The sequence below is a fragment of the Acinonyx jubatus genome, chromosome A1 (assembly GCF_027475565.1).
Source record: "Acinonyx jubatus isolate Ajub_Pintada_27869175 chromosome A1, VMU_Ajub_asm_v1.0, whole genome shotgun sequence".
NCBI classification, from domain to species: Eukaryota; Metazoa; Chordata; class Mammalia; order Carnivora; family Felidae; genus Acinonyx; species Acinonyx jubatus.
In genome coordinates, this window is record NC_069380.1 from 120,995,570 (window position 1) to 121,018,643 (window position 23,074).

At 41.8% G+C, this 23,074-nt stretch overlaps 1 protein-coding gene across 1 annotated transcript in view; it reads right to left on the reverse strand.

Moving 5' to 3' along the window:
• Positions 1–23,074, reverse strand: part of PPP2R2B (protein phosphatase 2 regulatory subunit Bbeta) — a 507,195-nt gene that overhangs the window by 457,002 nt on the left and 27,119 nt on the right. The window lies entirely within an intron of this gene.

Below are 23,074 nucleotides of genomic sequence, written 5' to 3' on the forward strand. Positions count from 1 at the left end.
TTCCTTCGGTGGCGGTGGGGAGGAGAAAGAGGCAGTTCGCTAGAGGGGAGAGAGGAAAAGAAAGGCAACTTTTTTTTTTTTAACTGGTTTCACAGCTTGCCTGGCTGAACGGCCAGTAAGGGGTCAGATAGTCAGAACGTCCATCTCTCTTGTTCACTTCTTGACGGCTTGCCAAAGTCCGAGCTGACTGGAGAGGAGAGGAAAGCGAAAACAGGTTGGGGATGGGGGCGGGGGTGGCTAACCGCACTGTGGAGGCAGTCCTGACAAATGTGGCCTCTTTCCTTCCATGGGGATTTCTGCCTCAAATCTGAACCCAGCCATTGGTGAGGTTAAATTTTCTGGCTTCTGGTTTCTACAAATATATGAATCCAATGCTAATACATATGCTGATATACCTACTAATATATTCATTAATATACATATCAAGTTGAAAAAGTCCTTTTCAGAACACTTCTGAATCCTGCCAGTTTGCTTCTCAACAGCCTGGCTGTTCCTTCAATTCTGTGAGGTTTTAAAATAAAAAGGAATATTGCATCGTCCAATTTTAGGAGAGGCTACCAGTTTGAGAATGGTTATATTCATAGGAAAAAAAATCAAGCATCAAAACCAAACTGACCTTTTAAAACACACACACAAAACACAGGAGCCATCCTCACTGTCAATGACAGACTTTTCACTGAACTCTGTGGAAACCTTCACTCACTCAGCTACATGAGAAAAGATCCAATCCCTATACACTTTTCTCACTGTTGGTCACCTCACATTTGCAGGAAGCCATGTGGCATCATCCCTTAGGAGCATATACACTTTGCAGTCAGGCAGGGTCTATAGTTTGGCTCTGACCTCGGACAAGTTCCCAAGCCTGAGGAGATGTTTCTCTTTAATGGCAGTAACAGTAATAGTACCCATCTCTCCGTTTTTATAGATACTAAAAGGGCTTAGCAGAGTCAAGCAACTTAGTAAAGGATGTTATTATCATTGGCAAAGATTCTAAAATGTTCGATAGTGAAAACGAAGAGGCACATTAGCTGAGAAATTTTCAGTTAGTTGCTATAAGGCAGGCACCGTGCTAAGCACTGTACATAGATTATTCCGTTCTCATACAAATAGTGAGGAGGGCCCGATTTTAACCCCATCTTACAGGTAAAGAGAGACCCAGGAAGTGTGACTAACTCATCTGAGACCATGCCAAGGATGCGGAAGAACTGGGATTTCCACCCAGGCTGTCTGAATCCCAATCTCCCAGGGTGCTGAGGTCAGCCTGCCCATTTAACAGGGTTTCAACTGTAGTTGCATTCAGAGGGCTGAGTGGGAATACAATTTCCCACATCAGTTATTAAAAAACCGGTATCTCCTCTCAGAGTACACAAGGCTAAAGTTGCCCAATAAAATTAGCATCTGGGGAGGAAAAAGGAAGGCATTTGGCAGCATTTGTTAGTGCACAGAAAGACCACATCCACTGCCCTACCGCTGATCCTTTCTTGTACTTGTTGCTCTAGCCTTGGATTTCAGCATGAGACTTTCTCTGATAATTTCTTACTCTTCCTGTGAGCTCTCACTGGCCCTCTTTTCAACTGCCAATCCTGCTATTGAAACTGTGTCTATGTCTGTTCATAGGGAGCTATCAGCTACAGATAAGGTTCTTCCTGATTTGTGTCCTCCTGGCACAGTTTTTTTTTTTTTTTTAATGTTTAGTATTTATTTCTGAGAGAGCGAGAGAGAGAGAGAGAGAGAGAGTGCAAGCAGGGGAGGGGCAGAAAGAGAGATCAAACACAGAATCCAAAGCAGGCTCCAGGCTCTGAGCTGTCAACACAGAGCCCAATGTGGAGCTTGAACTTACGAACCATGAGATCATGACCTAAGCCAAAGTCGGACACTTAACCGACTGAGCCACTCAGGTACCCCATGGCACAGTCCTTTATATCATTAGTTATGATTCTGGGTGTAGAAACTTTACTGACCACAAAACATTGAAAGTAAGCAGACACACATACACACATAAACACACAACATGCACAAACGCATACATACACACATACCCCTAGGCAGATTGAGATGAGCCTATGAAAGGGTACTCATATTGCTTCAGAGAATTTGAGCTTTAGAAGGAACCTTGCCTACATGTGAAATCAACTTCTTTCAGATTTGAAAAACCAAGTTACAGAAAATTACCAACTTTCTGTGAGTCACAGAGGAATCATGTGACCAATTCACTACCTGTGACAGTTCTGAGCATCACCCCTGGATAGGTTGCCTGGGGCTGTGAGCTCGGTTGATCAGAGCTCAATTAATTAGTATGAGAAATCAAGGCAGCCTAAGCTTTTGTCAGTTTTCTTGTCCAGGGCAGTCTTGGATTGGACCCAGTTTCTGTTCCACCAAGATCAGTGCTAAATGATGCCATCAATGGTGTAAAGAGAGTTTGGGCTATGCCATCTCTGTCCTAAAAGTGCCAAACAGCAGGTGGAAACTCAAACGCCAAACTCAAATGTTCATGTGACAATCTGGCCAGGAGTGGGACACCCAGAGGAACAGACACTTGATGTGCGTCCATGATCGGCTGTGGAAGCGGGGGATGGTGGACCCTGGAGGACACAGGCCTATGGGGGCGGTAGGTACTAGATCCAGCTGAAAGATGCCAAGGAGGAGTCTAGCCTAGTGCTATTGAATTGGCTGTGTGTTTTCCACGATAAACCAGAAATCAGGATTATTGTGTGAAAACTCCCAATTTTTAAATGGTGCCAATCAATTCAAATAAGAGCACTGTGTGGCTCATACACCATAGGGCAAACACATCACATCTGCAGGCTAAATATGGTCTTTGTGCCACTGGTTTGCAAACCTCTGGCTTGACTATTTGGGCTGAAAGACACCTTGGAGAATACACAGTCCATCTTTACCATGTGGCCGATCAGGAAGCAAAGTTCCAAGGTGAGAAAGAACTCACAACACAGTGTCTGCAGACTTAGGACTCAAAGGTGACAATTCTAATTCTTATACCAGATTTCCTTTTACCTCCAAGCTACCTCTCTTGGTAATGGTTTGGTGAGATGTCTGTCTAGATTTAATGAATGCTCTTTAGGGAAGGGCATCTGATTGCTAAAGTGGATGGCAGAGAGAATTAAGCTGAGACAGTGAGGAAGGAAAATTTGTTTCTCTTAAATTACAGACCTTGACAGCTTCCCTAAACCCCAGTGCCAAATGACATTCCAGTTGCTATGGTAACAGTGTCAATAAGCAACATTCTCTACCAGGAGGCTGAAGCAGACAGATACAGTGGCTATACATCTTGGAAGATGCTCATTCCTCTCTCCCTACAACTATGGCTCAGGAAGGTCCTGAGTCTCATCTACTGAAAGTCCAGGAGGTCAGCCCACTCAAGGCATACACCTGTCTTCTTCTTAGCATCATGTGTAATAGCTGATCTCTGAATCTGATTAGACCTTGGAAATAATTTGGTCCAATTGCCTCATTTGAAAGCAGAGGACACTGAGGCACAGAGCAGGCACAGCCATGCAGTGAGATGACGGCACCTCGGGAGCCTGATCCCAGAGCTTCTATGCCCAGCACAGGCTCTTCTCCTTGTACTGCCCCAGCAGGGCCCTTCAGAGTCGAGGCTGGCCTTTGTGCCACCTCATCTGTGCCAGCTCGGCTGTGTGAATACAATGAACAGAGGGTGTGACACGCAGCAAATAAAGCTCCTTATTGATTGGGAGGCCACTGGAAAGAGTTGTTTTCATGGACTTGGCATCAGCAATGTGCTGCTCACTGCAGGGAGAGGGAGAGAGAGAGGTGATCCTTGCCCAGAGAAATTTCCTCTGAGAAGAATGTGTTTTGAAATTGGCTATGCTATAGGGCTATAGATGTATATTCAACTACTTAGAAGGAGCCTATAATTATGCCATCCTCTCTGAGTGTGTTGTTATGATAGCAGGAGAACTTAAGGCAGGCACTTATGATGAATGGGTATGTTGATAAAATACCAGCCCAAACTTGGTGTGAAAATCTTTCTATTGAAGATGCCAGATTTCAAAAAGAGACACAGCTGCACCAGAGACAGTTACAAACAAGTGGATTCCATACTTGAAGTAATAAAAGAGAGACTTTCACTTTCTCACTCCCTCCCTTAACACCTTGTATATTGCTTGAATTTAACAATTCCTACTGTGTTTAATAAATACTGGTCACTTCTATGTCCCCAGCTTGACAGTGAGCTCATGAAAAATAGGAGCAAGCAGCAAAAATAAATAGGTCAGACTTTTAAATCAAACTTTTGCTTTCCTTTGCACCAAAGTGAATCAACCATTAGAGATATTATAGTAAAATCATCATTGACTTGATTCTGCTCTATTTAATTCACTGGCTGAATTCAAAAGACAGTGAAGCAAACTGTTAACTGCCTAAACTCACTGTTTCAACAGTCCATCTGATAGAAGAAAGATAAAGTAACCTGAAGAAAGTGGCTACTTTGATTAATAGGAAAGTAGCAACAATAGAGACCTATGGAGGTGATTTGATACCTGAGTGAGGAAATCTTGGGCTGTCAGCAACACAGTGCAGCTACTCATTCATTATTGCTTTCTTGATCCTGCAGTGTCAGAATTCATTTGCTGAATAAAGAAAAGGAGTTTTACACTCTCAAAGAAGTAATAATGCTGCAATATGCTTCACTGGAAGCCTTACTCTAACAAAACAAAGGAAATACAGGTGTCAAACATCATCAAGAAGACTAATGTAAATATTTGTATGTTAGATACTGAGAAAATAAGAATACTGTTGTTAATTCTCACCCGGGGCATCCTATCTTGTCAACCTATTTGTGTCTTTATAGCTAAAGTGTGTTTCCTGTGGCCAGCATCTACTTTTGCGTTGTTTTTTTTTTTAATCCAATTTGAGAATCTCTGCCTTTCTATTGGAGTCTTTATAACATTAACAGTTATTGTGCTTACTGACATAGGTTAAAATCTATTATCTTGTTTTCTATTTTTTTTCTGAGTTTTGTTTTCTTCTTCTTTTTTTAATGTTCTATTTTATTTTTGAGAGAGATAAAGAGAAACAGAGTGTAGCAGGGGAGGGGCAGAGAAAGAGGGAGACACAGTATCGAAAGCAGGCTCTCGGCTCCATTCTGTCAGCACAAAGCATGACGCAGGGCCCAAACTCACTAACTGTGAGATGGTGACCTGAGCTGAAGTTGGACACTTAACCAACTGAGCCACACGGGCACCTCATGTTTTCTTTCTCCACTTTTACTGCCTTCTTTTGGTTTGCTGGATATTTTCATGATGTTATTTAATTAGTATTGAGCTACACTTCTTAGTTTTCTTATTTTAATGTTTGCTACAGACTTCATAGTATACTTAAATTATCAGCTTGCTTTTTAGTGATTTTATACTACTTCATACATAGTACAAAACCTTAAATAGTATATTTCCATTTCTCCTCTCCCATTTCCATGATATAATCTTCCACCATTTACTTTTATGTGTTACAATCCTCACACTTTTTAAATTAATTTGTTCAAATAGCCAATTACCTTTTAAAGTGATTTCAAAAATAATAAAAAAGCTTTCACTTTTACCATAAGGTTACCACTTCTGGTGCCCTAAATATCTTTTGGTAAATCTGTATTTCCACCTGTATCATTTTCCTTCTGACTGAAAAATTCTTTTAATACTTCTTACAATGCATGTCTTCTGGATATAATTCTCTGAGCTTTTGTATGTCTGAAAAATTTTTTACAGCCTACTTTCACTGGGTATAGAATTGTAAGTTGACAAAGTTTTGTCCTTCAGTACTTTAAAAATGAAGCTTCATTGTTTTCAAGATATCTGCTGTTAATTTTATTTTTTTCTTCTGTATACATCTCTTTTCTTCTGGCTGCTTTAAATTTTTCCTTTATCTCTGGTTGCGAGCAGTCTTTTATTCATTCCATGTTTCAACTTAATTTTTGAATGCATGTAACAGAGTTATAATGACTGTTAAAGTCCTTGCCTGCTAATTCTAACATCTGTGTCAGTTCTGGATTTTAACTAATCCTTCTCCTCATTATAGATTATATTCTCCTTCACCTTCCTGGTAATTTTTTATTGGATGACAGACACTGCGAATTTTACCTTGTCATGTGTAATATATTTTTGTTTTCCTATAAATATTTTTTTAATCTTTCTCCTGGGAAGTAATTAAGTTGGAAACAGTGTGATCTTTTTAGGTCTTGATTTTAAGATTTATTAGGCAGCACCAGAGCTCGCTTTAGTCTAAAGCCAATTATTCTCACTACTGAGGCCACACCTTTATGAGTACTTCATAGCATGTCATTTTGACAGGTTTGATTTTGAATTATGAGGTTTCATTTTGGCAGATGGGAACAGGCGCTATTCCTAGCCCTGTATAGGCACTGGGTACTGTTCAATTTAACCCTCTTGGATGGCTCCTATAGTTTCTTCATATGTATACACTGATCAGTACTCTGCTGAGTACTTGATGTGGAGCCTCTCAACATTCCTGGAGTTCTCTTTCTGTGCATATCTCTTCTTTTCAGTTCCTTGTCCTGCAAACTATAGCTTCCTTGGTCTGACTCTCTGTTCCGCCTCTTCAATTCAGAGAATATTCTGGGATCTGCCTGAGTTCCTCTCCTCCATGCCATAGCCTGGGAATTCCCTCAAGGCAGTAAGCTGGGGGCAATTGTGGGATGGATATATATATATATATATATATATATATATATATATATATGTGCATGTGTGTGTGTTTTGTTTTGTTTTTCCTGAGAGACCACTGTCCTTCATTGTCTGATATCCAAAATGTCTCAAAAGTCATTGCTTCACCTATCTTATTCTAGGGTTTATTTGTCACAGTCCCTATTATTCCATCTTGGTCAGAAGCAGAAGTCCAATAAACTAAAGTAACATTCTTTAAAGTGCTTCTCTAGGTTCAAGGATCTACTTCAGTAGATCTTCACTGAGCACCGAACTGATATTTGGACGAGGTTTATCTGTTCTCTCCACTTTTTTTCTTTTAACCATTGGATATTTTGTTCCATACAGTCACTCATTAGTGAGGAAAATCAAAAGGAACTGCACCAGGCTATGTTTATATTTCATAACTCTTTGCCCTTTCATCAGATGCTTTCAGAATTATTTTGCCAGCTAGAGTGTCCATCCAATCAAAATACTCATTGGCCTTAGAAGGTTCCTGCCTTCCCCTGTGGCAGCCTATCATTCCTGTGACTTCAGTTGTGTCTATATTGCATATCACTCTCTCATATTTTCTGAAAAAGGCAGAAAACCCAACTGCCAATGAAACCAACTCTTCTAAGCCAAAAGTCACTATTTTATTATTTATAATGAACGGCACTCTAAGAGATTCTTTCAAAAATTCTTACAGAATTCCATAGAAATTTAAGTCACCATACAAGACTATTTCTAGAGACAGGAGTATTTTGATTCTCATCCTATCACACTACGCAGGTGAGAAGAATCTTTACTTATATGAAACTAACTTTAAAATTATGTGCACAATCAAAACCATTTATGATATAGCTCTGGCTTCCAATAGGATTATTGTTTCTATACCAAAACTCACATCCAGCAGTAGACTCTATCTCCTCAGATAGTTTATCATTCTCTCTTCCATTTTTTTTTTATCTTTACTTTGTACTTATGGCAAAGTGGTGTGCCAGGGACACCTGGTTGCTTATATCATATCCATCTATTCCTTCTAGGTATTGACAGATTCCCTGTTTCAACAACAAAAGCAAACAAAAACACCTATAACCTCAGACTCCCTTGCAACTAGACTTGTCCATATGACTCTTATCTGCTTCTCCTAGGAGTACGTGGAAACATGTATGAATCCATAATACACCTGCTGCTTTTCTCCCATTTACCACTCCTCCACCTTTTCCTTTCTAAAGTCATGTGTGATGACTGGAGCTATTGCAGACTTCTGGCATTCAAAAGACAAGATCACAGAGACCTTGACCCTGGTCTTCAAGCCACTGAACCGGCATAGCAGTTGTCAGTCTCTGACTTTTCACAGCAGAAACAAACAAACCAAACCAAACAAAACAAAACTTGATTTGTGAGGGATACTCTTTCTTCAGTTACAGCTGAATCCAATCCTCCATATACAAATGGGAAAGAGGATGTTACTGCTGCATAATTACACAATTTCTATTTCTGCCACAATAAAAAGCAGTCATTTTTAGATTTTAAGAGGTAAATCAGTTCAGAACAATCCATTTTACTCATCTTCTAGCTCACCACTTTCAACCATTAGCCAAAATGTCAAGCATGAAAGCACTGATAGCACTGTGTTACAATTCTTTATTTACACCTCTGTTTATAGACTCTGAATTCTTCAAGGGCAATACCTGTGCTTTATTTATGCTTTCACCTTTAGAACTTAAAACACCTCTGGGCGCCTATTAAAAGATTAGGAAGTGATTATTTATTTGGATTAGAATAGAGGCAGAAGCAGCCCTTTACTCCCATAGAGGAAGTTGTTCCCACAGGATCTAAACCAGTGCTCAGACACATGATATGATAAGCAAGCAGAAGGGAGCCAGAATATAGGGCTAGTACTTTGTCATTGAACCAGTGTCACACCCCCTAGAACACAGGGAACCTCATGTGGCCCTACAAGGATGAAAGTGTCTTCTAGCATCCTGAGGAAAAATATCTTGCAAAAAAGAAGACGATAGATGCTTTAGCAAATACTCCTCCATTCCCAGCATTTTCTGTCTATAATTACATTTCCCAAAAGAGGGCAACATATTAAAAAAGAGCTGTCATATTTACTGCACTGCTTCCCTTAAACTGGATGGTGAATTACAAAGCACAAGTGGCAAAGAGCCAAACAATCCTTGCTCATTTAATCTTGTTTTCTCCTGTGCCAGTTATTGACCAATCAATTGCCTTGGATCTGGCAGGAGTAGTTTTCTCTGAGGGTCTGAGACCAACAGCAACCAGGAGCAGCTCAAACTGGATTTCTTCTCAGCCCTGTACATAAAGGTTAGACAAATTTTCAAGGCAGGAGACTCCTGAGCCTTGACTCATTGACAAATGAAACCGCCTGGGTATGAGATCATACTTCTGCTTCAAGGCTTGCAAGACCATCTTTGGGCTAGTATTGCTGTGATGGAAAGAGCAAATAGAGTGTTGCCCAAAGGGAGTAGGCAGTTTTGACACTGAAAATTATTTTGTAATTTTATATACTGGACACCATTCTCTTCAAATCCACATGGCTGCAATGCTAAGAAAGATCACTCATCGAGTAGAGCCTTGAGTATTTTGAATAGATTAGGAAAAGCAGAATTGAAAAACCCAGTTTCCCTACAAGTTGGGGAAGGGGGTGGATGGATTTACAATGAAGATTTTTAAATGAAGGTTGAATTTGCAACCATTCATCTCAAAAGGCATGCCTAGACCACCTGATAAATAATACATTTGTATTATGCTTATGAAACATGCAGATGGAGTCCAATTTGCAAATAAATGCCTTGAGGAATTTTTCAAAACTTCACAGGTAACCAAATCCTAGGATTCTCTATATCCTTATTTGTGACGTTTTTATTTTATTTTGTGACAGTTGTCATAAATTCAATTAATCTCTATGGCAAATGAAATTTTGGTGTTTTTTTTTTTTTTCTTGCTGAAGGAACAAAATGATCAAAAAGTTGGGAAGATGGGAGGCAACAAGTACATTTGCTAACAGGGAAATCAAACAGCGTCACATCAAAATGGGAAGTAAGGACATCTGGGCAGCCTTACCTACTAACCTTGTCCACCACCACCCCTCACCCCTCCCCCACCCCGCCCCGCTTTCAGGACATTCTTTCCTTGCTATGGAAAAAAGCAGATGCAATTAGAACCTGCTAAGCTAATAGCTAAAATAATGCTCTGATAGCAAACAGAAACAGAAAGCGAAAACTCAGAATTTGCAGGCATGGAAAATACTGCAAGGGAAGGACAGTTGAATGTGTTCCAGGATCCTAGGGCAGCCCCTGGCAGCTGCCCAGAGCACAGCAGGTAAGCATGCCCAATATCGGCTTCTTGTACCAAAGTGACAATTCTGCCTGATGTATATACCCATTGAGGCATATACATGTAGCAGGAACATGCATACAGAAATGGAAAAACATGACCGCTGAATTCCCTTTACACATGACACATGTTCTCTAGTCTGCAGTGACTACTGTGGGGCTCTGCTTTGTGACTGGCCCAACAGAAGCACAGCTCACATAGTCTCTACTATAGCCCCATGGGTTAAGTGATTACACGTCAAGAAATTAAAGCAAGGAGAGGTGAAAGGCTTGCCAAGGTCAAATGGCCAAGTGTGGCAAAGCTACAATCAGAAATCAGGTCTGATAAGCCTGAACTCAGGCTTCCCACCTCACGTCTTCTCCAGTAGATGCCTATGTTGTGTGAAAAGCAGATGGTATTCCTACAACCCAAATTCTGTCCAACATGTGTGACAGAGCATGCTGGTTAAAAGGCATCTCAGTGTTCCTTTGGTAAACAAAGCATTCATTAGTAATGGCAAAATAGTAAATTCTGATTTTTCTTAAAACTAGACACATGCCAAGGACAAAAGGTGGCAGAGGGGCATAAGAAAGGAAACACCTTCCAATTCTCTTTTTGATGACCTAAATTTTTCCCCTCTCATGCTTGTTCTTCCAGGTCACACTGCTCCTGTGCAAGGAAAGACCTTTTCTCTCACTGGAGCCCAGGCTGCTGGAAAGTGTCTCCTGAAACAACAGGACACAGGGATATCCCCACAACAACATAGCTCACCTGCTGAAACAACCCCACTGAACTAGATTCTGGAGCATAGACAGGGAGAGGAGCTGCTAAGGGAGATGTCAATGTGCAGGGAACACTCTACTTTCTGTCTCCTACATGCTGGTGCCAGAGAAGATGTGTGAGTCATAAATCAGAGGAAGGACGATTACAATGGCAGGAAAGATGAAGTGAGCAGAATGTCATTGGAATTGGGCCGTTTCTCCAAGCTCTAGGGATGACATGATGCTATCTGTTGCATCATTTATTCACCTAATAAAGTGTTCAACAAATAATTATTGAGGGCCACCTATGTTCAAGGCTGTAGCTTTTCTCATGAAACTGATATTCTAGGAGATGGAAAGTTATGCAAATAAATAAATAAATAAATGGATAGATAGGTTGGGATAAGTTCTGCAAAACATAAAGACACTGCTTAAAGAGGACAAAATCTACTAGTTTGTATAGTTCATATACAAACTAGTTATATAAGGTCAGGTGAGTCCCCTCAAACAAAGTGACATTTGAGCAAAGACCAAGAGAAGTGAGATGGACAGCTAGGAAAGGTCATTCCAGGGAGAGGGAACAGCCTATGCAAAATCCTTAAGACTGGTAAGTGGGGAAACATTAAGGAAACACTGTATGACCACAGAGGGAGCAGCAGGCAGCAAGGACAGAGAGGCCATGCTGGTGGGCAGAGGGGGCTGAAATACTCAGGACATTGAAAGGACTTCTACCATGTAATTCTGAATAAATGAAACTCACTGGAGAGTTTTAAGCTAAAAAGTCACTTTGGCTGTATACAAAACAAGAGTGAAAACAGAAACACAGCCAGTTATGAGGCTAGAGCAATAATCCACAGAGAAATAGACCAGAATGGGAACAGTGAAGGTTGTGAGGAGTGTTGCATGTTGAGTACGTAAGAAAGATAGTGACAAAGAGGGACACTAAGATATCTTTGGCCCAAGTGACTGGAAAAATGGAGTTATCACTAACTGAGAATGGGAGGAGGAGAATGGGAGGTGTTTTGTATAGGTTAGGCTTTCATGCCTACCAGGTATTAAAATAGGCATTAGACACCATCACCTGCCACTGCTGTGACTCCTAGCTCCATGATAAAGCTATATGATTTAATAGGATGCATGAATTTTATTGACAGCCATCTTTCCTGTTATATTATGGTCCGTTGAGAGCAGTGATAGGTTTTTTTGTTGTTGTTTTTTTTATCTCCACTGTGTTCCTAGCACCAAGCACAGTGCCAGACTAGTAGCCTGCACTTGGTAACAAATAGGTGAATGGATGAAAGTGTGAGGCAGTGAGTCCTCCCAACACCTCCAAAGGGTAGGTTCTGGGCCAATGGAAACTTCTAGTCAGAGAACCAAAGAACTGCACCAGTGGAAGGACCCATGCAGATACGATTATAGTGGTACTTTCTCTTTCCCATTGGTTCAAATCGGACCTTCACTTCATTTTAAGGTTATAAGATGCTGATTTTTTTTTTTACTATTACAGAATTAAGGAGAATACAAAAAGATCTATTTCCAAAATAAAATACCACAGAATTCTTTCCTTGATTTTAAATGGCACCATGGCTGCCTAACTCAAGTTTTCTAACACATCAACTTGAAAATTCATTGTGGGGTTCCTCCATAGTCTCACCCAACCCACCAGAACATTCCAGCCATACATTTTTGTGCCTCTGACATTACAACCTGTAACACTCATCCACATGCTAGCTTTCCCTTCAGTCAGGGCAGGCTGTGGCCTGTATTTTAGTTCCAGAAGGGTCCTGCAACAACACATTCTCCAAGAAAAGCTGATCTTCATGTGTAGAAAGCCACCATTAAGAGGCATTTCTTTGTACTGACTTTCCCTTTTCAAAAACACTTTAACAAGATGGGTTAAGAAATGAAGCCATTAGGAGTGCCTGGGTGGCTCAGTCTGTTAAGCATCCAACTCTTGATTTCTGCTGAGGTCACGATCTCATGGTTTGAGAGACTGAGCCCCACATCGGGCTCCATTCTGACAGCATGGAGCCTGCTTGGGATTCTCTCTCTCCCTCTCTCTCTGCCCCTCCCCAATCCTCATGCATGCATTCTCTCTCTCTCTCTCTCAAAATAAATAAACTTAAAAAAAATAAACAAAGCCATTATTTCCTAGTCACGTGTTATCAAACTAGAATGATCTCTATGTGAATCAATGGACCTAGAAGGAGATGGTTCACTAAGGGCATCTAAGACTGAACTTGGTGGGGGGCAGGGGGTGTCCTGGGGTAGCAGAAGAGCAATGAAGACAGACTCACCAGTTCCCTGGGGTGGCAGTTAGGGGGACATAAGGTCCAGGTATTCAGAGGTCAACAGTTTCAGTGCCAGTATTTTTAAAACCCTCCATCCCATTACACAAGGGCAAGGGTAATAGAGTTAAAATCTTATCCGTGCTAGATATATTGGGTGACCTTTATCTGAGAAAAACTGTTCTACAGTCAGATAACTTGGGGGCATCCTTCTTTCCACGTCCCTGCCTTGGATATTTACAATGGGCATCATTAGTGGTTTAGAAGCCGAAAGAAGTCTTACGTTTTAGAAATCTGTTTAACCTTGTTTCATATAGCATTTTTACAAACCTATATTTATTTATTTGGAACATAGCTTATAAGAGACGGAGTGAATTCATGAATTTGCCTTATCTGGAAGTTAACAGTATGAAAGAAAGGAGACTGCCCAACATTGCACAGCACAGTCTTTCACCAGGTTCGAGAGAACCAAGTTCAAATCCTCCACTAAACTATTTACTGGCTTTGTGGTACAGTGAGTTGCTTAACCTCTCTGTGCCTCTGTAAACTGAGGATCTAATTCATTTTTACTTCTAAAACATGTAAAATGACACAGAATGAATAGTAATGAGGCTTCTATAACCTGGGCTCACCTTCGCCCTCTTCAAGAGTCTGCTTTCACCTCTGGTGAGCACTCTGGTTTAACAGTGGCCAGGAGCAGCGACTAACAGGAAGAGCTCTGGAGGAAGACAGGTTTAGTTCAAATCCTGGCTCTGCTATTTACAGCTGTGTGGTCTTGGGTAAGTTACCTGACCTCACTAGGCCTCAGTTTCTTTATCGATGAAACCCAGCTACTGGGAAGATAAAAATAATAAAGCCCATAACAGTGTCCAGCCAAGGACAGTACAGAGTAAAGGGCACAGCAAAAAGCTGTTACGAGTGCTCTGGTTTTTATTTCCTATCCCCATGCTCTTTATCTCGTGGGTTGGCTGGGCTATGACCTGCTTCCTTAATCCCTAAGCATTCGTGATCCTGGTACTGACACTCCCTACAATGGGGTCTCCCAAATCACTCCCCAACCCCCATTCCTAAACTGTAGCTTCCTCCCTGGGGCGAGCAGGGCTTGTAATTTACTGCCAGATCCCTGGCCCAGCTGCAGGGAAGGAGGACAGACAATGATCTCTCTTCCCACAGCCTCCCACGCATTACTTTTCCCTGCATGTCTGACGTTTGACTTCTAACTCCCCTCCGGCTGTGATTACTCAGGCAAAGTGAAGTGGACAGATGGAACAATTATTTGGAAAGCTCAGCCGTTGGAAAACAAAACAAAAAGAAAAAGAAAACCCTACACCAAACCATGCAATTGAGGGGAAAGAGTTTATTGGTTTAAATTATTCTTATTGCCTGCTAGCATCGATTGCATTTTCCAGGTGATTGCTCAGCGCTCCCATTAGTGTGTCCACATAGAGAAATGATATCTTCTTAGATATTGGCACCGTGTGCTGCCCTCTCCGGAAGCAAGAGCTGTGTGTGGGCAAGGCTTGTCTATACAGCAAATTTTTGTCAGGTGACTCCAGTCAACTCATTAGCTTTCACAATAAGCACAAGGCATGTTGCCAGAGAGGGGAGAAAAGGGTCTTTGTATGTAATAAGAAATACCACGTGAGAATAAAGTAAACTTTAAAAATCTTAAATGTGAAAACTTTCTGAGAAAACCATAATTCACGTTTTGTAAGTATGGGCCCAACAGCTCATGGGCTCAATTTCTGGCTCTGCTATACCTTTGAGGTGCCACCTAGTATCGATTACTTAGTCACGAGGCCTCTGTTTCCTGGTCTCCCCATGGGAGAGAACAGTACTTACTCATAGAGTGATTAGAAGAAAGAGTGATGTATATACATCACTCTTAGCCTCGTGTCTCCACACAGCAAATTCCCAATAAACAGTGGCTGTGATTAATGAATGATGAACACAGAGACTTACGTTTTGAGTTACAAAAGCTAAAGACACAAAGCCTAGACCTCCAGATGATGGCAGCTCGGGCTTCATACTCTATGGGTTCTGAGCTCTTACTTGTCTGGTTCAATTCATAGACTCCTCCAACTTTAACCTTTGGTGCACATTTCTGTTCACTTGAGAGGTACGTGTATACCTGTATATACCTGTACATACCTACATACAGGAGACTTTCATGTAGTGTTTGGAGTCAATTATTCCCAAATACAATGGGAATGTGGTTCAATCGTAGCCCAACAGGGAGTGTAGATTGGCTGGGGAAGCTACAGGTCCTAATTAGACTTTTGAGGTGGAAAGAGCCCTCTTGGCAAGAGAGCAGGGTGCCTGCTTTGGCCCTCCCTGGACACCATCCTGCCTCAACTCAGGGAAATGTGCTACATAATATAAGGTCATATACATAGTGCTTCAGATTTTCTGCTATTCTAGAATAGAAATCAAAGGCAAGCTTGGATAGCTTTAAGCCTAAATTTTTCTCATCTGTGTAAAAGGGTCAGCCAAAGAGGTCCAAGAACTTTCCTGAAAAATGGTAAACAACTTTACTACATACTGAGTGCTTAAAAGATCAGGCACCATTCTGGATGTTTTACAGGAATTGTCTTATTTAATTTTCTTATTTAATTCCTTCAACCATCTTCCTAGAGCAGAATCATTATTAAGTTTTATGTTTCCAGAGAAACAGAACCAATATGAGAAGAGAGAGAGAGGGAGAAGGAGAAAGAGAAAGAGACTGAGATTTATTATAGTAATTGGCTCACATGGTGATGAAGCTGAGAGGTCCCATCATCTGCCGTTTACAAGACGGAGGCCCCAAAAGCTGGTGGTGTAACTCAATCCAAAGGACTGACAACTGAAGGGCCGATATCGGTCTCAGTCTGAGTAAGAAGGTCCAAAAAGCAGGAGTATCAGGGTCCAAGGCAGGAGAAGAGGGATGTCTCAGCTCCCCAAGCAGAGATTGAATTCGCCCTTTCTTCACCTGTTCACTCTATTCAGGCCCTCAGTGGACTGGATGACGCCTACCTGCATGGGGGGGGGGGGGTGCTCTTTACTCGGCCTAGGGATGCAAATGCTACTTTCAAAGCCACCTTCACAGACGTGAGCAGAAATAATGCTTACCAGTGATCCGGGCATCCCCTTGGCCCAGCCAAGTTGACATCGAAGAGTAACCATCACGGAAAACTTTTGTAGATGACGAAACAGGCCCAAGTAACTGGTAGTCTCCTGATTCCAGAACCACAAGCCTTAATTGACCGCTCTATGACCTACTGCAAGAGTTTGTTTCAATCTGGAAAAGAGCAGAAGCACCTGTTTTCGTAGAAAACATGCTGATCTTGATGGGAGCCGTATAACCAATCCATGGCAGCCCATAAGGAAACCCAAACTTGAATCCCAGGTCTGTCTAAAATAACAATAATGGAGACAACTGATACTAATTCAACCGAGATAAAAATAACTGCTGTAATTTAGTGAACAACTACTTTATGTCAGCAACCAGTCTCAGCCCTCAAAAATTAACATAATAAACCCTCAGAGAAACCGCAGCTCCAGTATGGGATCAGCCTGTCTTTTGTGTCTAACTCGGCATTTACCAGCTGTAGGATTTTCAACAAGGCATACAGTTTCTCTCTCTCTCTCCCAATTTTCCTCACTATAAAAATAAAAGTTGCTGTGAGAATTAAATGAGATAATGCAGTCAACGCTTCCACAGTACCTAGAAGGCGTGGGCCCCAACCAACGTTAACATTACTAGTATCCCTCTCCTACAAGATGAGGAAACAAAAGTCTCCTGGAAACGTGGATGACACAACTCAGGCCACACAACTGGCAGAGTCTGCCTCTGAGTCCGTTCCACCCTAAAGTCAGATGGTGCTTTCCACCTGACCAGTAACTCACACATGGCCACACATCAAAAGAAACTAGACAACGTGTTTAAAATCCAGGGCCTCTACCCCTATCCTAGGCCTGGGCTGTTGCAGGGCGAGGTCAGGAACCACCACCTCTCCAGGTGCTCACATACTGCCTCCTTCTCCAGGTCTTCTCTCTTCGGACCATCTAGGGATTATACCTATTATCAGTGACTGCAGAGAACCCACCTATTTTAGCTTAGGGGGCCATGACAAAACATGATAGACTGAGTGGCTTAAGCAACAGAAAATTATTCTTCATAGTTCTGGAGGCTAGAAGCCCAAGATCAAAGTGCCAGCACTGATGGGTGATGGTGAGAGCCGTCTTCCAGGCTTGCAGATGGCTGCCTTTTCCCTGCTTCTTCACAAGGTGGGGGGGAGGGCAGAGCACGCCCTCTGGGATTCCTTCTTACTGGGGCACTAATCAGGTCATGAGGGCTTCACTCTCATGGCCTCATCCCAATCTAATTACTTCCCAAAGGCCACATTTCTAAATATATCACACTGGGGGGTTAGGGCTTTAATACTTAATTTTGGGGAGACATCATTCAGTCCATAGCACCTTCCTAATTAACTTAAGATGTTTTTTTCTGTTCCAATTCATCGGCAATAGTCTTATTGGTTGAGCACTTGTTTGCTGGGCACTGTACCCAAAGGACTATTTATTTATGCATTCATTATATATATGATGTATACTTGGTCTGCTTTCAGAAAAAAGGAAAAGGTGCCTTCTGGAAGTTTAAAACCGTCACAGGAAACACTGGCATGGACACACCAATTTGCAGGCTATGGAAAAGAGGATAATCTTCCTGGTTGTTGTTTCCACCGCCCCGTGGATTGATTAACACAACAGTGGGCATCTGCCCCTATAGTCATGTTTTCATTCCCTCAGTCACTGTGGGAATGAAACTGCTCTGCCCTTCTGGGTTTTTGTTGCTGGGTTCAGTGCCTGACTCATCAGTTGGCTCTGGCCTTCAGGTACCTCAGCAGAAGCAAAAGGCAGCATCTTTGTCCTAAGTGATGACCTGAAAAATTCACATCTCCACGTTCCTGAAGTAAAAATAATGCCGATGATGGTAGCAACTTATCTCTACCAATTGCTGACTGTGTGGCCAGCATGATTTCATTTAATCCTCCTCACAGCCCTAAGAGATAGGTACTATTCTACCCCATTCTGCAGAAGTGGAAATTGAGGCTGAGCGAGTCTAGGTATGTTGCTCAAGGTCACATGCAGCCAATATATTGGGGATCCACAGAGCCAAGCACATTCAGGTCTCGACAACATTGTTTTCATCTCCTGAAATGTTCTCTCCTACTGAGTTCCCCTAAACACCTTAGCTTAGAAATAGGGCGTGGCTTAGAAATAGAAATAGGGCGTCTCACTGGCCAACTTTTCCACATCATGGAGATGGTTTGAATACACAGGGAGCAGGGAGGGCATGGCAGCTGACAGGAAAGACCCCACCATCACCAGTCTAGAGAATCAAGATTCCCAGACCCAAACCTCATTACTGACAGTATTAAAACTAATTGCAAGAGACAGCCACTGAGATGGTTGAGCAATTACAAATCCAATTTAATACATTCTCTCTGATCTTACTTGTCATGTACTAGAACTAGAATCAGAACCTAAAAATCACAGTGAAGTTGGAAATGCTCATTAAGCAGGGGATCTCAAATAAAGTAAAAAAGATGAAATTCAATTATATTTTCTCAGCCTCACTGGGTAAGAGATGTCTGCAAAACATCATTTCCCTGTTCAATGTGTATTTCTCAAGGAAAACACATAAACTGCACTCCAGAAAGCATTCAAATTTAAAAATGGTGATGAACCATTTGCCTGGCACTTGTGCCCAAACTTCCTGTGCATAAACAATTCTCATGAAGTATTAAATGTATATATTAAGAAGGAATTAAGACTGAGAACTCATTTTCCTTTTTTTTTTTAATATAATTTATTGTCAAACTGGCTTACATACAACATCCGGCGCTCATCCCAACAGGTGCCCTCCTCAAGGCCCATCAGCCACTTTCCCCTCTCCCCCACCCCCACATCCACCCTCAAGTTGTTCTCTGTATTTAAGAGTCTCTTGTGGTTTGCCTCCCTCCCTCTCTGTTTGTAACTAATTTTTCCCCTTCCCTTCGCCCATGGTCCTCTGTTAAGTTTCTCAAGATCCATATATGAGTGAAAACATATGATATCTGTCCTTTTCTGACTGACTTATTTCACTTAGCATAGTACCATCCACTTCTATCCACATTGCTGCAAATGGCAGGATTTCATTCTTTCTCATTGCCAAGTAGTATTCCATTGTATATATAAACCACATCTCCTTTATCCATTCGTCAGTGGATGGACATTTAGGCTCTTTCCATAATTTGGCTATTGAAAGTGCTGCTAGAAACATTGGGGTACAAGTGCCCCTGTGCATCAGTACTCCTGTATCCCTTGGGTAAATTCCTAGCAGTGCTATTGCTGGGTCATAGGGTAGCTCTGTTTTTAATTTTTTGAGGAACCTCCACACTGTTTTCCAGAGCGGCTGCACCAGTTTGCATTCCCACCAACAGTGCAAGAGGGTTCCCGTCTGTGAACCCATTTTCCAAGGAGACTGGCCTGCTTGCCACCAGCATGCCCTCCTCTTCAGGGCCTGCTCCTGGTGTCACCAGGGCCCAGATGTGCATTCAGAAGCCATCTCAGGTGATTTCCAGTTGAGTTCTGGAAACTTCCATGCACCTTTATAGTTTTTTATACACATATTGGATATTTACTCTTTACAATCAGAAATGGGACAAGACAGTGTAGAAGGGTCTGAGATTAGGTAGGCACAGATTTAAACTTGGGGTCTGTGATCTTGACCACCGCATCTCATCTGTCCATCTTGGGCCTCAGATCCAGAATGAACGTGTGGATGACAGCAACTTCCTAGGGCTATTGTGAGGCTTATGTAAGCCACGTAAGACAAAGAGCTAAGCAAGTAATGGGAACCCACCAACCAATATGATCTCTACTACCAACACCACATCCCTGCTACTAGTATTATCACCACTGTTACAATTCCTTCTCCTTCTCCAACTATCATGGCTACTATGACCACTATCCAATTACAACAGCTATTATATTTTAATAAATGAAAAAAATATCTTTTCTACCCTCTCTTTCTCTTGTGTTCTTTTGCTCCTTATGTTTAAAATGAAGAATAAAGTTGTTTTTCCTGCCAAGTGAGTAGCTTGAGAACTGGAACTTTAATTTATTTGAGCAGACATGTGTCAGTGTTGCTCTAAATAAAAGGTCCCAGTATGTTCTGCTGAGGTATTTCAAAAAAAAAAAAAAATGAAGTATGGGGCACCTGACGGGCTCCATTGGTAGAGCGTAGGATACTTAATCTTGGGGTCTTATGTTCAAGCCCCACATTGGGCATGGAGTTTACTTAAAAAAATGAAACATGGGTAAATAAATTCATATTTCAGTTCATTTCCCACCTCCTTCCCAAAGCCTTTGGCTCACAATGATGTTTTCCTTCTCTGAAACAATTATCATCATATTCGCTAATTCTTTCATGCTTGTGAGAATTATCTTCCCAATTAATAGACTTCCTGCAGTCTGACTTTAGTACCATAAATATAGCAGGTATTCCAAAAATACTAATCTTTGAAAATGGTACTCAAAAAAACCAAGATTCCAAATCCTATAAAGATATTTAATAGCTCAGGGGCGCCTGGGTGGCTCAGTCGGGTAAGCATCTGACTTTGGCTCAGGTCATGATCTCACAGTTCGTGAGTTCGAGCCCCACTTCAGGCTCTGTGCTGATGGCTCAGAGCCTGGAGCCTGCTTCAGATTCTGTGGCTCCCCCTCTCTCTGCTCTTCCCCACTCACATTCTCACTCTCTCTCTCTCTCTCTGTCAAAGATAAACATTTTTTAAAAAGACATTTAATTGCTCATGTAACCCAGAGTCCTGGATTAGAACAGGGACAGCTGGATCCGGGAGCTCAAAAGATACCCTTAGGGTCCAGTCTCTGTATCTCTAGGATCTACTTCCCTCTCTGATGTTTCCAGGTGGGCAGGTCACTGGTGCTCACATCCTCACAGCAACAAATCCAGAGGAAAATAGACGGCCCTTCTCCAGCCACACCTACCCTGTACGTCGCAGGGTAGGTAGCTTTGCAGTGAATAAGCTTCAGTCATGTGCCCACGCTGGACCTCCAAGTGGGTGCTCAGCCCCATCCAACCACCTGAACCAAGTAAGAGGAGGAAATGTTTCCCCGAAGAAATTTTGGAATAAGGGAGATGGGCTGTAGATGGGAAAAAGCCTTTATAAAGATCTGTCTTATCTTGTGTAACTACATTAGCTCTAAAACAGTAAAAACATACAAACAAACAAACAAACCAAAAACATAGCAGATACTCAAAGTCAGTTTTGAGATTGATAGATTTTTGTGCATCAGTCCTCTGATATAAATCCTAATTTGTCTTTCCTTATGTTTCTGCTTTGTGGCCAGATCCTAAAAAGGTAGAAATGGTTCGCTCACAATCAACATCATTACAAAGTTCAGATTAATTCAGGGGTGGTGAGTCCTCAAATGACTAGTGTCACCTTCTCTCCTTAGTATACTGTACATTTTCCCCCTGTACTCTGGGGAGTAATCCCTCTATCCCCTGGACTTCTACTTTATTTAGCTCACATATTTGCTATGGCACTTGCCATATGGTTCTTTGCTGTTATGTACATTAGGCAAGATTGCTTAAATGATAAAATTCCCAATTCTAAAAGGTTTCAGAAAAAAATTACCAGTTCACAAAACTGAAGAGTTTGGGGATAGTTGTCCTTCAGAAATGGCTTGATTCAAAGTTCATATGATGTCAACATATGATGTCAGGATAGGGTTTTTCTCTGTTTGTTGACCTCATTCTTAATATTTACTATATCTTCAGTCCCATTACTCAAAGGCAGCTGCCACAGCTCCAGCCATTGTCTCCTGTTTACCTCTAATGGTAAGAGGAAGAAGCTCTTTCTCATCATTCTCATGGTAATTTCATTGCTTTGCGCCAGCATTATTTGGGGCTTCTGCTTCTTACTGGATCAGTCACTGCCCAAAGCAATGGGGCTCCCTATCACCTTTGGGGCGCCCAAAGCAATGGGTCTAAGTCACAGGCTCCATCCCAGGGCTAGGTGTAGAGTAAAAGTTCAGTCTAAAAATGAGGAAAGGATCATTCTCAGATGAATATCCAATCTGGTAACAGGAAGAAAATTGTATGCAAAGGCCGCAGACACAACGAATGTGAAGTCCGATTCTCCCTTTGGATAATGCATTGATTCATTCTCTTGACGGCAATGCCTGGTATTGTGAGTGACACAGGCCGACAGGGTGCTTACTAACTGTTTATTAGAGGGAAGGAGGAAGAAAAGGCTGGGTGAACCCTTGATTAGATATTCCTGACATTTCATAATGCTTCAGTCAGGACGATCTTCCTTGGGAAAGCATATTTGAAATGGGATTTGGAATCGGGGAATCCAAAGTTACTCATCAGTTTGATTAGCATTAGCCTGTGCCAACTAAAAGTTTTCCACAAGCATTAGCTGTTTGATCCCCTTACTTGAAATACTTCTTGGTGAAAGCACCAGGGAAAAAAATAATTCATGTCTTAATGAGGCCGAACTCTTAACTTTTGGCCCCTGGAATTACAAAGTGGGCCCTGGAGTCATGTGATAGAAGAACTATTGCCCATTTTGGAAAGAATTTTGAATCGCCACTGACAGAACCGGCAAACTGATTTAGTAGCATCTGCCTTGATGAGGTAATTTACCTTCCCTTCTGAGCTTTGCTATATTTGGGGGCCCAGTGAAAATTCAGTGGCAATAATAGTTATCTCTGCGTAGGAGTTAGTGGCCTGATGAGAAGACAAACCAAGCCAGTATCAGTGTTGCTTCTTCCATGCAGATGTCACTGGTACAATATAGAGGCTCCTTCTTTTTTCACTTTCCCTCAAAGACCAGACTATCTGAGCACAAACACAGGAATTGGAAATTACACATTCAGAATCGTTGATTTTCTTACGCCCCTGTCGAAGCCACTTAACCCTCCTTCACTCTTCAGCACCCTGCTCATCTCC